The 17,711-nt window shown below is 44.4% G+C and overlaps 1 protein-coding gene and 1 pseudogene across 3 annotated transcripts in view; one reads left to right on the top strand and one right to left on the bottom strand.

The window, feature by feature from the left end:
* The window catches only part of LOC147302735 (protein NLRC3-like), a 330,634-nt gene that overhangs the window by 92,787 nt on the left and 220,136 nt on the right, over positions 1–17,711 (top strand). The window lies entirely within an intron of this gene.
* On the bottom strand, positions 10,204–12,056 carry LOC147302739 (uncharacterized; annotated as a pseudogene).

Genomic DNA, 17,711 nt, shown 5'->3' on the forward strand with positions numbered 1-17,711 from the left:
TGATGCTGCTGGAACGAAGCTGTTTGAAACCTTGTTGTTCTGCACTTTGGGACCAGAAGAGGAAACTGAAGCTCTGTGCAGAGGGTCCAATGGAAGCAGCCAAGCGCTGTAAGTGTCTGCTGTACAGGGATGCTGGTTCAGCTGTGGCTCAGTTTCACAGTGTGACTCAATAAAAGCAGCAGGAAATCAAAGCTTGATGCTTTCATCAGTGTGGAAATAAGAAAGTTTCCTGTGACAGACGCTGGAGCTCTTTCACTCTCAGCTTCACAGTTTCAGCTTCAAACTTCTTCCAACATGTTTCTAACACGGCCACATTCCACCTTAATGGAGCTGATATCTTGTGCATCAGCACATTTTCTAAAGGCAGCGATCACATCTTTAGTTTTGGATGTTTAACTGCAGATTGTTTATGTGTTTATAGCACATTAATTACAGCAGCAGCGTTGACCACAGTGCTGTACAAGAATCCAAAATAACTATTAAAATAACTCCTAATATTAATATCACACATCAAATATCAAATAACTCTCATGCTGTATTAAAAGCCAGTGAATACAAATGTGTTTTAAGAGCAGATTTACAGAGACTGACAGCAGGAGCTGGGGCTGTTCGATAGAACGATGTATATATGATGACCATATGAAAACGTCTATCGTTTCATATCACGCTCTTTGTTTCCTGCTTATGTGTTTGTGTTTTCCAGATAAAGCTTTCAAAATAAATCTGAAGATCCTGTTGAGAGTTTTCAAAATAAACACAATACAGTACTGCGGTCGCTCGTTTATCGAGTTACGTTCTAAAAATAAGTCTCAGAATGAAGTAGCAGCTTTATGTTTTACAAGTATTATAGAAGTTTTAAGGCAGTTAAACCCTCACTGCACACTTTCTACACTTTTCTCAGACAGGCATGAACATTTTCACACTTTTCTCTCTTGTTTAAACAAAGTTCAAACCTTCATAGAAAAATAAGTTCATTATTAAAGAGTGAAAGCAAAGTGTTTCTGAAACGTGTCAAATCAGCCTTTGCTGGCATTAAATGAGCTTCTGTGTGAGGAGCACTCGTCCATGGCCTGGGCTCCTCGCTGTCAGGTAAAGTTTCGTAAAGCTTTTGAGTTTTTCTGCAGATAATGTTGGTGTCCAGCACGATGTTCTTTTTCCTGCGGTCACTGAGCCACAAAGCCAAAGCTGACTCCATCCTTACGATGTTCTTGTTGTGGACAGTTACAACCTTTTTGCCTCCTTGTTGAAACTATGATGGTCAGCATCTTCCTCTGCCTTTGGCTGCTACCACAGGTGCAAAACGTCTCGTCATCATTGTTGTTTGTTGGGGACAAAACGTACAAACATACAGTGCAGCACTGCAGAGTCACACTGCTGTAAATTTGAACACATTCTGTACTGTACAGGAGACACGGCACGAGATTGACTGACAATGGTCTACAGCCAATCAGGACGCAGAACACAACGCGCTGTACAAAACAAAAGCATGCAAAATTGCACAAAAAAGATCAGCGAAACAGCGAGGCCGCCAAAGGTGAACTGTGTTACAGCGAGGGACCAGCGTATATGTGGTTGTTGGGACGATAAATGTCTTTGAGCTTGTGTCAGAAGACGAGCTGCAGCTTTCTGGACCAGCTGCAGTCTTGCCAGGCAGGTCCCACTAACTCCAACATATAAGGAGTTACAATAATCCAGCTGGGACGTCATGAAAATGTGGATCGCCCGTTCAAGGTTTTTAAAAGATAGAAATGATCTCACCTTAGATAAAAGCCTCAGTTTGAAGAAAGACCGCTGTACAACTGAGCTCAGCTGTTTTTCAAATTGCCGTCAAATATAAGCCCCAAATGTAATAATGCGATTTAATAAAAGAGCTGAACCAGTCTAATAGAGCGCCCTTGATGCCGCCATGCTCCAATGGTGAGGTCAAGATGCTGTGGTCAAGGCAGCGGTCAGATCCAAAAGCACAGCGGAGTCTCCTGATCAGTGGCTGATAAAAGATCATTAAGAACTTTCCAAAGTGCAGTTTCAGTGCTGTGAAGAGCTTTAAAACCAGACTGAAACCTTTACAACAGATTGCAGCTGAACAAATATAATCTTTTACAAAATCTTCGACAGGAAGGGAAGCTTTGAAATAGGCCTGAAGTTTGAGCGCACAGAGGATCCAGATCAGGTTTTTAGTACAGGCTGTACAACAGCATGTTTAAAACAGGCTGTACAACACCTGAACTAAGACTGCTGTTAAAAATCGCTAAGATGTCGGAACCGACAACCTTTAAAATCTTTTTAAACACGTGTTGGAACAACTTCATTTGGACAAGATGATGTCTTTATAGCATCACATCGTTCCTCCACCTGATCAAACCACACAGGCTCAAACTGATCAAAAACAGCTGAGCAGGTGAATATTTTAGCCCCGGTGCGATCTCGGGCGAGAGTATCGATGATGGCCAAAGGGCAGCGTCCAGCTCTACGGCCGCTGAAGAGCAGACTCAACAGACGCGCGTGATGTGGATCCTACTGCTCTAAAATTGGAGCTTCTTCAATCCATTAAAGAGGACATTAGTACGCTGTTAAAAGAAGAAGTCAGAAATGCATTGAAAGAAGATTTTGACAATATAAGGGCTGACGTGCAAGGACTGAGAAATGAGATCGCTAACAGCATGGCGGCGACGTGCGGCGAAGTTGATGGAGTAAAGGTTACAGTGAAAGAAGCTGAGGATGGGCTGTCAATGTGGAGCGATGAGGTGACCACCCTGCAGTCTACAGTAGAGAGTATGAAGGAGGAGCTGTCTGACCTGAAGGATAAATGTGATGAAGGCAGGAAGCGGAGAGCTAACATCCACATCATAGGGATCCCAGAGGGCCTGGACTCGAGCTCCTCCACGGCCGTATCCGTGCTACTACGTGAAGTGCTGGGTATGGATAAAGACGTTATTGTCGACCGCTCACACAGGAGCCCTATCCTGAGAAAGCCAGCTGGTAACCCGCACGCCGTCATAGCCGAGCGTCACTACTACCAGGATTGTGTGGCTACGCCGTGCCAGGGCCCAAGCCCCGCTTGAGTTTAACGGACAACCTATTGCAATATTACGACTGGGCGATATGACCCAAAGTTCATATCTCGATATTCTTTAGCTGGATGGCGATATACGATATATATCTCGATATTTTTAAAGCCAGAAAGTTCGAACAAAAAGAGAGTTCTTAGTCAAAGCTGTGTCCCAAATCTCACACAGGCACATTTATTAACATACAGCGTAGATGTACATGAAACAATTACTCAGAAATAAATGATCAGCATTTATTAAATAATAATGCTCCATAAATAAAAGAAAACAATGTTGTGTTTGTGCATAACAAAAAGCTCACAATCGTGCAGTCAAAATGTAAACAGACGCTGAGCATAATAACAAGCAGCTGCTCTGTTCCCAGGTTCTACTGCGTGACTGACAGCCTGGAGTTTGAAACCCTCTTTGTAACCGTGTCTCTTACAGGTGCCATTTATGGTCCTTATACACACTCAATACAGTAATATTACGTTGAAGCAGAGTACGTATCACTCCGCGAGGCTCCTCGTAGCTGTAATGCTCCAACAATCCATCAAGCGGTGCGGCCTCGTAGCTGAGCAAAGTCGTACCAAAACATCTTTTGAAAGGTTTCTGAGCGCCGTGTAGCACATAAAATCGGTTCGAGGTCAGTAAGCACAACCAGAATTCATCCATAAGGCGCACTGTCGATTTATGAGAAAATTACAGGATTTTAAGTGCAGAAAACATAGTTTATGGTTTTCCTTTGATCTTAGCAAATATCTACGCCTCTAATTGGGACGATCACAGATTTTTCACTAATGTCTTTGCGCGGCTCCCCAATATGTCATCACACAATATCATCTTTGAGGGAGACCTAAACTGCTCATTATCTGCTATGGACCACAGTTCACACAAAAGTACACTTAGTCCAAAGTCATCATGCGTCATTCAGAGCTTTCTTGATAATTATGGGCTGGCTGATGTATGGAAATTTCATAATCCTGCTTCACATCAATACTCTTTTTTTTCTAATGTCCATAAAACATATATTTGTATAGAAAAACGTCTCCCTTTAGTTACAGAATGTGATTATAAGACTCTGGTGATTTCTCCTCTTGTTTTTTCAATGTGTATTCCTGATGCCTGCTCCAACTATCAGCCATGGAGATTCAACTCAGTGTTGTTAGCAGATGAAGAGTTTGTCAGTTACAAAAGGTCTCAAAGAGATTTTTTTTCTATCAATCAGACCCCAGAGATGTCATCATCAGTCATTTGGGAATCTCTAAAAGCATCTGAGAGGCCAAATAATTTCATTTTGTGCCAAACAAAGTGCAACACTGAAAGAACATCATCCATAAATATTGAGTAAGAACTGGACTCTCATACAGCGAGACTCAAATGCCTTTAAACATCAGCTTATCCTGCTGATCCAAGTCCAACACTGAGTTTGTAAAAACATGTTTGTCAATCATTTTGTTTGGTTTCTGAGGAAAATGATTCAATAAGTTGCTGCTAATACACAACATTTCATCATATTTCCTCATAACCCTCTTTTGTCTGACCATTTGATCCCATTTGAATTTGCAATAAAGGATCCACAGAGTTTGGTGACAATAATGACAGTAGATGTTTGTGTGAAAGTGCTGGAAGCAAATGAGTGTGTGATGTTCTTTCAGTGTTGCACTTTGTAGACGCTCCCTGAGCACTGGTCTCACAGCCAGCTGCACATAGAGACCAGTGTTGTTAGTCCAGGTCAGAAGATGACTTGTTGGAATGAAAATGAGCTTGTAGTTTGTCTGCTTTAATAATGTGACTGGAAAAAGGTGAGAAATGTACGACTTTAATGTGAAACATTCAGAGTTTTTTCTCTTGTTGTGTTTGTTTGAAGCTGCTTCCTGTTGGCTTCAGCTGTTTGAAGTTTCCATTTTCTAAACTTCTACATTCTGAACCTTCTTCAGCTCTGAACAGATGATGAAACACTGAATGATTTCAAGCACTTTGTCTAATAAACTTACATCTTTCATTCTTTATACAGATTGAAGAGCTGTGGTTTGTCAGATATTGGCCTTGAATATCTGGCAGCAGCACTGAAGTCCAACCCCTCGTATCCCACAGAGGTGGACCTGAGTGGAACCTACAGCAACCTGAAGGGTTCAGGAGTGAAGCATCTGTGTGGTTTTCGGGAGAATCCAAGATGTCGATTTGAAACTCTGAGGTCAGTCAGCATGTTTTAGTTGTGCTGAGATGAATATGATGTGAAAGTTGTGCTGACACTAAACTGCAGACATCAGGCTGATATTATACTGAGAGAGAGGTGGAGGATGAAGAAAAGAGGCGGAGATGAAGCAGAAGTTTTGCTCCAGAGAGGAGCTGTGTCTGTGTGGGCGGGGCTCAGGCAGCTCCGCCCACACAGTGACAGTGAAGCAGGTGAAGAGTAATAAATGAAGACAGCAGACAGTATTTGATAAGCTGATGTACAAACATGTAGGTTGTGTCCAAATTCATGGGCTGCATCCTCCTGAGGCCGCATTTGTAGACCGATTACGTCACAGCGACACGTCGAAGGCTGTCCAAATTCGTAGACTCCTCCGAATGCAGCCAACAAATGCGTCCTCCTTTTCCCCGAATTTGAAGGATGGGTCGGGTGTGTCCTTCGTGGCCTACCATATCCCAGAATTCATAGCGCGGCCCAGCCAAACTCCAGTTTCCAACAATGGCGGCTGCTACTAAGTTTTAAAATTACTCATACTAATCTTTTTCGGTCACAAAATAAACTTTTAACATATTTTCAGGCGAGAAAGTAGCTGTGTAAACATCAAATATCTGCTCGGTTTATCAAGATACCGCATATTTGCAAAAGTGCTTCGACGTTTTCGGAGACGTCTGCTACCCACCAGCTCGATAGCTCGCCGGGAGCTCGAGGGTCACTGAAGCCGCCGAGAACGGCACAACTCCCGGCACATCATTTTCAGATCACCGCGGACTTTCGCTACTCAGGTTAAACGTGATATATAAGTCACTTAGACAACCTCAAAATGTTATTGTTGGGCTTTTTTCAGTGTTTTGTTTGTTCGTGAGTAAATCGGTTTGGCTGAGATTAAAGTTATTAGATTAGATTAGATAAAATAAAACTTTATTAATCCCCCAGGTGGGTTCCTCCTTGGTCTTTACAGAGCTGACTAAACGTCAAACAGAAAACTGATTAAACAGAAGTATGAGACGGTCGAGAATTTACGCCAGTGTCCTGTTATATTTTAGATAGCAAGGAGCAGACGGCTGAGTTTATTAAACTCCACCGAGACAGCGGTGACGCTAATCAGAAGGCTAGACCGTCCAATTTCCCCAGCCGTTTATTTCCAGCCTACCCGACCTTCTGAGGACCCAGCCCACGTAGACCGCAAAGGCCGGGTCCTCGGGAGGATGCAGCCCATGAATTTGGACACGACCGTAGAATGATGGTGGCAGCTACAGAAACAGGTCCATACAGACTGAAGCGTGTCTCAGTCTGAATGTACACTGCTGTTATAAGAGCTGTGGAAACTCAGGTCAAAAGGACGTAACCACACTGCTGACAGTTCCAGGACAGTCACAGAGTTACAGCATCATTTGTGACCATAAAGACAGAAAGCTCATCCAAATCCTGGGATTAAAAGTCTGTCCTGGTGGTGTCCAGTCAAACACGTCTCTGTGAAAGCTTCAATCCAACAGGCTCCAAAGTCCTTCTGCTCATTTCCTCGCCGGGTTCTTGATGCTCCTGTACCATCTCTCTGTCATCCTCCTCGCTCCCTCTTTGCACTCACAGTCTTTGTGCATCATTAACACTCACATGTGGAAACCCAAAGTTTTACTGGGCAGAAGATGATCATCAGTGACTCCGTCTTTAAAACACTCTTGTTAGAAATGTACGACTTTAATGTGAAACATTCAGAGTTTTTTCTCTTGTTGTGTTTGTTTGAAGCTGCTTCCTGTTGGCTTCAGCTGTTTGGAGTTTCCATTTTCTAAACTTCTACATTCTGAACCTTCTTCAGCTCTGAACAGATGATGAAACACTGAATGATTTCAAGCACTTTGTCTAATAAACTTACATCTTTCATTCTCTATACAGATTGGAGCGCTGTGATTTGTCAGAGATCAGCTGTGATTATCTGGAAGCAGTGCTGAAGCTCAACCCTTCGTATCCCAGAGAGGTGGACCTGAGCTACCACAAGCTGCAGGATTCAGGAGTGAAGCAGCTGTGTGTTCTTCTGGAGAATCCACAACATCAAATTGAAACTCTGAGGTCAGTCTCCACGTTTTAGTTGTGCTGACACTGTCGATCTGTGGAACTAAAACCTTTATACAGGAAGTCTGGTTCAGCTCTTTGTAGACCTTCTAATCTCTGATGCTCTGAGTCTTACTCAGTAGATGATGCAGAGTTGTGAAGCCGATGTGGGTGAGGACACTCGCCCAGCTCTAACTACTTTGACGTCCAGGCGGCTTCCCTGCTTGTCCTGATACAAACAAACCTGAGTAACCTTGCAGGTCAGATCTCATCAGTCACACCTGTTATGGCAGCTCTCCTCTAGATTGTAGTTCTTGTTAACCTGGGATGGTTTTAGAAGCCTGGACCACAGACTGCAAGGGAAGATATTACTGGGAAAGGCCAAAGCAACCTATTAGACCCATTAAACACTAACATAGATGAATACTCAGATTTAAACCTTTATTGTTTCACAAAGGGTTAAAAAGGGAACGTCCACAGTTTAGACTGCAGCAGATTTTATTAAAGCAGTTTGACAGGAGCAAAGCAAAAACACAAAGAATAAGTGTTTCACATATTAATACATATAACATAATAATAAAAGAAAAGCAAAATAATGATACAAAAGAATGAAAAAGTTGTCCAGAGCAGCAGGATGTCTGAGGTCTGCAGAAACACAAAAACACAGCAGCTAAAAATAGTTGTTGAAAGAAAACGAGGTGGGAGCTGCTGATTCCTGAGCTTTGATACTGGATTAGCTTCAGTAGTTATTCCCATCACTGCTGTAGGAGCTACATTTAGTCACAGCTGATTGTCTCCTTTGACCAATCAGAAGACTACTGTTGTAAAAACAAGCAGACAAAGAACCAATGAGAGTGAAGAACAGGATAAAGAGCTCGTGTGATGGAGGCAAAGCAATAATCAGCAGACTGTAGCAGTTTCTATCTGGATGAAAGTAGAAGGAGCTCAGCGGAGCTCAGTCCCATATCTTTGGTTAGAAACAACATCAGTGATTTCCTGCTGCTCGAGATGATTCCAGCAGCTCTCATTACAGCAGCTGATGAGAGAAACAGCTGATGGCTCACAGCTCGTACACTGTTGGATCTCCAGATGTTCACGTGGCTGAAGTCTGTGAAGAAACTGTGGTCCACGTAGTTCACACGGCCTCAGATTGGACCGAGCTCCCTGGATCACTGCAGCATCCTCAGCTGGTACATGGACGTCTCTGCTCCTCAGTCTTGGAGCCTCTGCAGGTCCGTCCACACCACCAGGGTCTTCTCACTCACCTTTCCTTTGTCCTCGTCCTTCATCGGCCGTGCTGTGTCTTTGTTCCTGCGGTGTTGTTCCCACGATGCAGCGCTGATGTTCCCTCCTTGAATGCACAACAAGTACGGTGCTGGTCTTTCTCGGGTGGAGCAGAGACAGATTGAAGTCTTTCAGGCTTTAGTGCCGACTTCCCTGACAGAGGCTGGACTCCATGGTCTGCACAGGAGGCTTCTACACTGTGTGGAGGTGACTCCTGGACTCGAAGACAGGCTGCAGGTACATGTGTGATGAAGAGGAGCTACAGCAGTGTGATGGAGCTGCAGGTGTGAAGGAAGTCCTGCTGTCCTGTCCCACCCTCATCTTTGCTTCCTCTGTCTTCTCTGGACTTGTCCTCCTGTTTCAGAAACAGCACTGCTTCATGCCGAGGGTGGACGGGAGCGTTGGCTCTGATTCTTTTACCGTCCACCACAAGGAGACACTGATGCTGACCTCCTGATTCATCTGCATGTGTTCTGCTTCACACTGCTCACCTCCACCAAAGACTTCACAAACATCTTCTTTCTTTGAGTCCAGTTTGTCCCACAAACACTTCCAAATCTCCTCCTCTGAGATTCTGCAGCTTCTTGCAGTGTGACTCAGCTGACTTCTGACAGACCACAGACTGGCACAGCATCCACATGTGTCTCCTTTCAAACAGGCTCTTGATGTTTCCTCCCACATCATTCTGGCCTCTCAGTCTCCTTTGTTCTCCAGCTCTGTAGCTCCAGCTGGTGAAGCTTCAGTTTTCCATGTTGGTAACAGTAAACTACAGCCTCTGCTGTCAGCTGGGTAACTAAACAGAGCTGCAGCACGTCTCTGCGGTGGTGCTACATCCAGCCTGCAGACGGCCGTCTACATGTTGTAGTGGTTTACAGTCACCAGGGGGCGCTGTCCCAGCCATGCAGGCAGTGGGCTGCTCTGCTTGTGCTGTTGTTGGTGAAGCTGAAGTGAAAGTGATAGGTTTGTAGTTTGAACCTATCCACTGGAACGTTAAGGACAATCTGCTACGCAGCAAAAAGCAAGACACAAGGCACCAAAGTTCTCTGGTTTACTCATGCATGAGGGAGACCTGGCTGGAGCCAAGCGTCGTTCCACCACTTGACCACCATCAGACTCTCAGCCAGGCTCCCCATAGCACTCCTTTTATTGTGGTTACATGAATATGCATAGGGTCATTAACATATAGCATCTCACATAGGTATACATGTGAACAAAGAATACTGTGTGTGTGTGTGTGTGTGTGTGTGTGTGTGTGTGTGTGTGTGTGTGGTACTGCTGATCAAAGGGTCATATAACATCCTTGGTCAGGAAGAGGGTAGACCCCCCTTCACCCTAGATGGTTCACCCTAGATAACATGGTGAGGAAGTCCAGCAGTTCATCTAAACAAAAAGCACTTAGACTAGAACAGACGTAGCTACGTTAATCCTGCCATAAAACAATAAGAGAAGGTACGACCTCTCTCGTGCTCCCAGGATGTGGGTGTGCATTCCAGTGTGGAATACACACCAAGCCCCTGCAGCCTGCTAAAGATCACACATCCTATCACTACACAATTGATTATACACCTCTAAGAATATATGGTTAAATATTTCCTAATACAAATGACAATAATAAAATCTAAACCCATCATCACCACCCTGTATTGTCATTTTTTAAGGCTATACGGCATATATATATCTTCAGCTCTACACCACTTGTCAACATTTTCAGTGCAGGCTTCATTTCATACACACATATTAGCCTTAGCATCCATGTCACTCTGCTGCAACAGTATGAAATTGGTAAAGGTGTTAGCAATCATTTTATTCACCATCGATCTTACACATGGCAAAATGCAACCTGTAAACAAGCAAAGCAAAGCCAATAATGTAAGAATGGGAGTCAAAAACTTTAGAAACATATTCCACCATGGTCCAGATGTCAACCAGGCTATCCAGCCTTGTGACGTGTCTCCTCCTGATGTGTGGTCCGCCACATATTTCTGCAGAGCAGTTAAGTTCTGCAGTGCCTCATAGATGTCTCCTCCAGTCGTATATCCATCCGGAATAAACGTACAACATGTCTCTCCAATCAGCTTACACACTCCTCCTTGTGATGCTGTTATCAAGTCTAGGGTCAGCCTGTTCTGCAGTACCATCGTTCTGATGGCCTTTTGCTCCTCCGCTAAGGCTGTTCCCAGAGTCTTAGTGAGATTAATGTGTCGCAGTAAGGCATATCGGTTGATCTCCACATGATCCCGCACCTCTGCAACTCTGATGTTTGGGATCAAACTTTGGAAGAATTTAGCTCCTCCACTCCAAATGTGGAATTCTCGTGGCACTCCAGTGTCTACTGTCACTCCAAAAGAGTTAGGTGAGGCTATATTCACCTCACGCTTCCGTCGGTTGCTAGGGTGATGTTCAACTCTGTCCATGAAGAAGACATGATCCGATAACTTCACCACGGCACACAATCCTCCCCATCTCTCAGGGAGTGATAGATAGGCTTTATGTCCACACAAGAAATACCAATCAGCCAAAACTCTTGTTCCTTTACTGCTCGGCACCATCCTTGCACATCCTGTCCACTTCTGACTCTTTGCTTTTACTGGTATCCTGTAAGCCCGGTTGGACTTGCATTCAGTCCTCCTTAATGTCAAGTTCTCAGCTCACTTTGCACTGGTCAAGCATTTCATACACCTGCTCTCATTCTCTGGAGGGCAGTAGGTGTATATGTATCCACATAAACGAAGCGGCAGCTCCCCCACTGACAGTGATCCATTGTTCATCACACACAACGGCAGTTGAGCTGTATTCAGCTTGTTCAGCAATATTATGTCTGGCAGTGGGTCTGACACTTGAGGCCAGGCCAATAAGTCAGTTTGCTCAGAACAATTCACATCTATAAGTGGCGACTTACTCCAGGTGATGTTCAGAGGTGTACTATAGTTGGCCTGGGACCAGAGGACTCTGTTGCCAGGATGAGTTGCTAAGCCCAACAGACACCAACTCCTGTCCTCTGGTATGCTGTACGGCCACAGTCCAGATGTATATGCGGATAACGGCATATGAGCACACACATAGCAGTCCGTCCTATTGTTCAAGTGAGCAGTTGTATTCATAAACTGCCACCAAAAGTTTGTAGAATAGCCATGAGGGTATTGGGTGTGGTTTCCTTGGACATACAGGGTCTCCACAGCTGACCATGATGACATCAAAGCCATTACACCCAGCAGGGTAGACAACACTTTACCAGCCATTCTGATGAGTACCTGTGGCTCAGTTGGTTTCTTCACCGGATTGAGACGAAGGGCCCTAGAGGCTTTCCCCCCCTTTGTACCCGGTCTTCCTGCCACTTACTCCGAGCTGGCCTGGATGTGTGTCACCTTTTTGCAGTGGCTTTGGTGTATCCAGGTGGGTCGTTCTGCAATCTTCACAGCAGTTGGTGTTGTCAGCAGAGCCTGGTATGGTCCGTCCCACCGTGGCTTCGACCAGCACTTCCTCTTTATGACCTTTATCAGTACCCAGTACCCTGGCTTCAGACGTTCTTCCTGTACAGAAACAGAATCATCTGGCAGATTATTTGCACTCATGACTTCTTTGCTTTTCAGCATTTTAATCATCCAGTCTGCTAGTGTGTTTTCTTCTTCTGCTTTATCATTATCATTACAAAACACTGGAACTCTAAATGGCCTGCCATATATTATTTCAAAAGGCGTTAGGCCATTATCAGTTGGCGTGATTCTCATATACATTTTCACTAGCTCAATGCAGTCTACCCATGTTCTGCCTGTTTCCTCCATTGTTTTCCTGAGTCTCAGCTTTACTGTGCCATTAGTCCTTTCAACCAGCCCTGCACTTTGTGGGTGATATGAGCAATGGTTTTTCAGCGTTATCCCCAGATGTTGTGACATTTTCTCAATTACTTCATTCACAAAATGAGGACCATTGTCACTGTAAATAGTCTGGGGGATCCCATGCTCTGGGATCACATTTTTGCATATCACTTTAGCCACTGAAATAGCATCTGCTTTCTTAGTGGGGACAACTTCTACCCACTTTGAGAACGGGCACACAATCACCAGGCAGTACCTGTAGGTGTTACAGTTAGACAACTCAATGAAATCCATATGGATTACTTCAAATGGGTAGCTGGGTCTGGGAAACTTTCCTCTCCTAGGTCTGAGGTTTCCCTGAGCATTATGTTTACAACATATTAAACATGCTTTACAAAAATGTTTTGAATAAGCATTGAATCCCAGTGTGAAAAACTGCCGTTCGACTGCTGCCACCATCCCAGCTGTCGAGACATGGCAGAGCCCGTGGCTCAAACTTGCAGCAGTCCTATATAGGTTCTTAGGCAATATAGGTTTATCACAAAGATAGTAGACATCACCTCGCAGGCTTGCTCCTTTAGTGAGCCACAGCTGCTTCTCAGCTGGAGGTGAGTGTGACTGCATGTCTGCTAACACATCATGTGTGATGGGCGTAGTTTGCTCCTGTGACGCCAGAACATGAACCCCATGTGTTCCAAGGGCCGCTTCCTTTGCAATTTTATCTGCAAAGGCGTTGCCTAGTACAATGGGGTCAGTGCCACGTGTGTGTGCTGCACATTTACAAACCGCAACTTTACTAGGCAGTAAGACTGCTTTCAACAGGGCCTGCAACAATGTCGCATGCTCCACAGGTTTACCTGTTGATGTTGTCATGCCTCGTCTTGACCACTGAGCGGCAAAGAAATGAAGTGTAGCATATGCATACTGACTGTCAGTATATATAGTCACTGCCTCCTGTCTCTTCTGCGCCTGTTCTAACCACAATTTAGCGGACGCCACTTGTAACTCTCTCTCCTGTTTCAATTTCCCTGTCGCACAAGCTGCTTTCACTGTCAACTGGTCTACTAACATTTGACATTGTCCTACAACCAATTTACCTTCAAAATCATATTTCTTGCGCCAATGTCCTAAATACTTTGCGCTACCGGGAGCGAATTTCACCATAAACTTCTCGTCACCCTCTGACACACTCTTGGTTGCTTGGGAACCCATAATAACAACAACAGCTGCCGACGTCACAGACCACGTGTTCTGCTCCGCACACACTCACACAACAACAACAACAACAAAAAATATCCTCACACACAAACAACAAAAATTAGGCCTATTGTCTCAACGCAGTCTCACACAGTGACTGCGTGCTTTGTCGCACAGTGGCAAAGACTTACATAGCAGTGATCACGCGCTTTATCGCACACAGTGATAAAGACTTTCAACGCAACCTCACACAGTGGATGCGCGCTTTGCTGCACACAGCGGCAAAGAATAGTCGCACACAGTGACTACACGCTTTATCGCACACAGTGATAAAGACTTTACAACTCAGCCTCACACAGTGGCTTAGATTTTTCACATACCTACTTGGTGTTGCTTATTGTGAGTAGCATCAGTCCCGAATCCCGTCAATCGTCATCCATCGAGGAGAAAAAACAGACGGCTAATCCACCGGCTCGATGACGAATTCTCACGCCTCGGGACTTTGCTGCAGGACCTCTATAAGTCCTGGCTGACGTCAGTCTGTCGGCGTGTCTCTTTTCCCCTCGGTGAATGTCGACTCCAGGGATCCGGCTCTCGAAGGACCAATTAATGATAGGTTTGTAGTTTGAACCTATCCACTGGAACGTTAAGGACAATCTGCTACGCAGCAAAAAGCAAGACACAAGGCACCAAAGTTCTCTGGTTTACTCATGCATGAGGGAGACCTGGCTGGAGCCAAGCGTCGTTCCACCACTTGACCACCATCAGACTCTCAGCCAGGCTCCCCATAGCACTCCTTTTATTGTGGTTACATGAATATGCATAGGGTCATTAACATATAGCATCTCACATAGGTATACATGTGAACAAAGAATACTGTGTGTGTGTGTGTGTGTGTGTGTGTGTGTGTGTGTGTGTGTGTGTGTGTGTGTGTGTGTGTGTGTGTGTGTGTGTGTGTGGGGTACTGCTGATCAAAGGGTCATATAACATCCTTGGTCAGGAAGAGGGTAGACCCCCCTTCACCCTAGATGGTTCACCCTAGATAACATGGTGAGGAAGTCCAGCAGTTCATCTAAACAAAAAGCACTTAGACTAGAACAGACGTAGCTACGTTAATCCTGCCATAAAACAATAAGAGAAGGTACGACCTCTCTCGTGCTCCCAGGATGTGGGTGTGCATTCCAGTGTGGAATACACACCAAGCCCCTGCAGCCTGCTAAAGATCACACATCCTATCACTACACAATTGATTATACACCTCTAAGAATATATGGTTAAATATTTCCTAATACAAATGACAATAATAAAATCTAAACCCATCAGAAAGCGAGAGTTAAAACACTGAACAGTGTCCACTGAGCTTCTTATGCTATTCTCATGCTCAAAGAAGTTTAACAGGACGGACGACTCGTCCATCAGGCGTCCAGCTGTCCGTGACCGTGTCCACAGCAGAGTGTGACCGAGGCTTCATGCTAACACGCACACATGAAGCTAATACCACCACGAGCAGCTGCTCAGTGGATTTGGAGGACAAATGTCTGCAGCTTCTCACAGGCAGTATGCAGAATGTGGATCTCCACAAAGACTGTGGAGAGCTCGTCCCACACTCTAAATCCACACTTGTCTGCACAAAACTTCTCACACGTTCCCGTCACAAGTGTCTTCTAAGTGAAGCTACCAGGTTCAGGTCCAGCTTGTTTATCTGGAGCTGCAGGAGATGATCCATCCTCACAAAGCAACACAGCAGATATGCAAACACACAACACAACCAAAGGATTCTCTATGCATGTCTGTGGCTGATGCTGCTGGAACGAAGCTGTTTGAAACCTTGTTGTTCTGCACTTTGGGACCAGAAGAGGAAACTGAAGCTCTGTGCAGAGGGTCCAATGGAAGCAGCCAAGCGCTGTAAGTGTCTGCTGTACAGGGATGCTGGTTCAGCTGTGGCTCAGTTTCACAGTGTGACTCAATAAAAGCAGCAGGAAATCAAAGCTTGATGCTTTCATCAGTGTGGAAATAAGAAAGTTTCCTGTGACAGACGCTGGAGCTCTTTCACTCTCAGCTTCACAGTTTCAGCTTCAAACTTCTTCCAACATGTTTCTAACACGGCCACATTCCACCTTAATGGAGCTGATATCTTGTGCATCAGCACATTTTCTAAAGGCAGCGATCACATCTTTAGTTTTGGATGTTTAACTGCAGATTGTTTATGTGTTTATAGCACATTAATTACAGCAGCAGCGTTGACCACAGTGCTGTACAAGAATCCAAAATAACTATTAAAATAACTCCTAATATTAATATCACACATCAAATATCAAATAACTCTCATGCTGTATTAAAAGCCAGTGAATACAAATGTGTTTTCAGAGCAGATTTACAGAGACTGACAGCAGGAGCTGGGGCTGTTCGATAGAACGATGTATATATGATGACCATATGAAAACGTCTATCGTTTCATATCACGCTCTTTGTTTCCTGCTTATGTGTTTGTGTTTTCCAGATAAAGCTTTCAAAATAAATCTGAAGATCCTGTTGAGAGTTTTCAAAATAAACACAATACAGTACTGCGGTCGCTCGTTTATCGAGTTACGTTCTAAAAATAAGTCTCAGAATGAAGTAGCAGCTTTATGTTTTACAAGTATTATAGAAGTTTTAAGGCAGTTAAACCCTCACTGCACACTTTCTACACTTTTCTCAGACAGGCATGAACATTTTCACACTTTTCTCTCTTGTTTAAACAAAGTTCAAACCTTCATAGAAAAATAAGTTCATTATTAAAGAGTGAAAGCAAAGTGTTTCTGAAACGTGTCAAATCAGCCTTTGCTGGCATTAAATGAGCTTGGTTCTGTGTGAGGAGCACTCGTCCATGGCCTGGGCTCCTCGCTGTCAGGTAAAGTTTCATAAAGCTTTTGAGTTTTTCTGCAGATAATGTTGGTGTCCAGCACGATGTTCTTTTTCCTGCGGTCACTGAGCCACAAAGCCAAAGCTGACTCCATCCTTACGATGTTCTTGTTGTGGACAGTTACAACCTTTTTGCCTCCTTGTTGAAACTATGATGGTCAGCATCTTCCTCTGCCTTTGGCTGCTACCACAGGTGCAAAACGTCTCGTCATCATTGTTGTTTGTTGGGACAAAACGTACAAACATACAGTGCAGCACTGCAGAGTCACACTGCTGTAAATTTGAACACATTCTGTACTGTACAGGAGACACGGCACGAGATTGGCTGACAATGGTCTACAGCCAATCAGGACGCAGAGCACAACGCGCTGTACAAAACAAAAGCATGCAAAATTGCACAAAAAAGATCAGCGAAACAGCGAGGCCGCCAAAGGTGAACTGTGTTACAGCGAGGGACCAGCGTATATGTGGTTGTTGGGACGATAAATGTCTTTGAGCTTGTGTCAGAAGACGAGCTGCAGCTTTCTGGACCAGCTGCAGTCTTGCCAGGCAGGTCCCACTAACTCCAACATATAAGGAGTTACAATAATCCAGCTGGGACGTCATGAAAACGTGGATCGTCCGTTCAAGGTTTTTAAAAGATAGAAATGATCTCACCTTAGATAAAAGCCTCAGTTTGAAGAAAGACCGCTGTACAACTGAGCTCAGCTGTTTTTCAAAGGTCACATTGCCGTCAAATATAAGCCCCAAATGTAATAATGCGATTTAATAAAAGAGCTGAACCAGTCTAATAGAGCGCCCTTGATGCCGCCATGCTCCAATGGTGAGGTCAAGATGCTGTGGTCAAGGCAGCGGTCAGATCCAAAAGCACAGCGGAGTCTCCTGATCAGTGGCTGATAAAAGATCATTAAGAACTTTTCAAAGTGCAGTTTCAGTGCTGTGAAGAGCTTTAAAACCAGACTGAAACCTTTACAACAGATTGCAGCTGAACAAATATAATCTTTTACAAAATCTTCGACAGGAAGGGAAGCTTTGAAATAGGCCTGAAGTTTGAGCGGACAGAGGATCCAGATCAGGTTTTTAGTACAGGCTGTACAACAGCATGTTTCAAACAGGCTGTACAACACCTGAACTAAGACTGCTGTTAAAAATCGCTTAGATGTCGGAACCGACAACCTTTAAAATCTTTTTAAACACGTGTTGGAACAACATCATTTGGACAAG

This window comes from Aulonocara sp. 'chitande type north' Nkhata Bay, linkage group LG23 (assembly GCF_057382095.1).
Source record: "Aulonocara sp. 'chitande type north' Nkhata Bay isolate Kocher_YH1m ecotype deep benthic linkage group LG23, A_spYH_male_GT1.1, whole genome shotgun sequence".
In the NCBI taxonomy this organism is placed as follows: domain Eukaryota; kingdom Metazoa; phylum Chordata; class Actinopteri; order Cichliformes; family Cichlidae; genus Aulonocara; species Aulonocara sp. 'chitande type north' Nkhata Bay.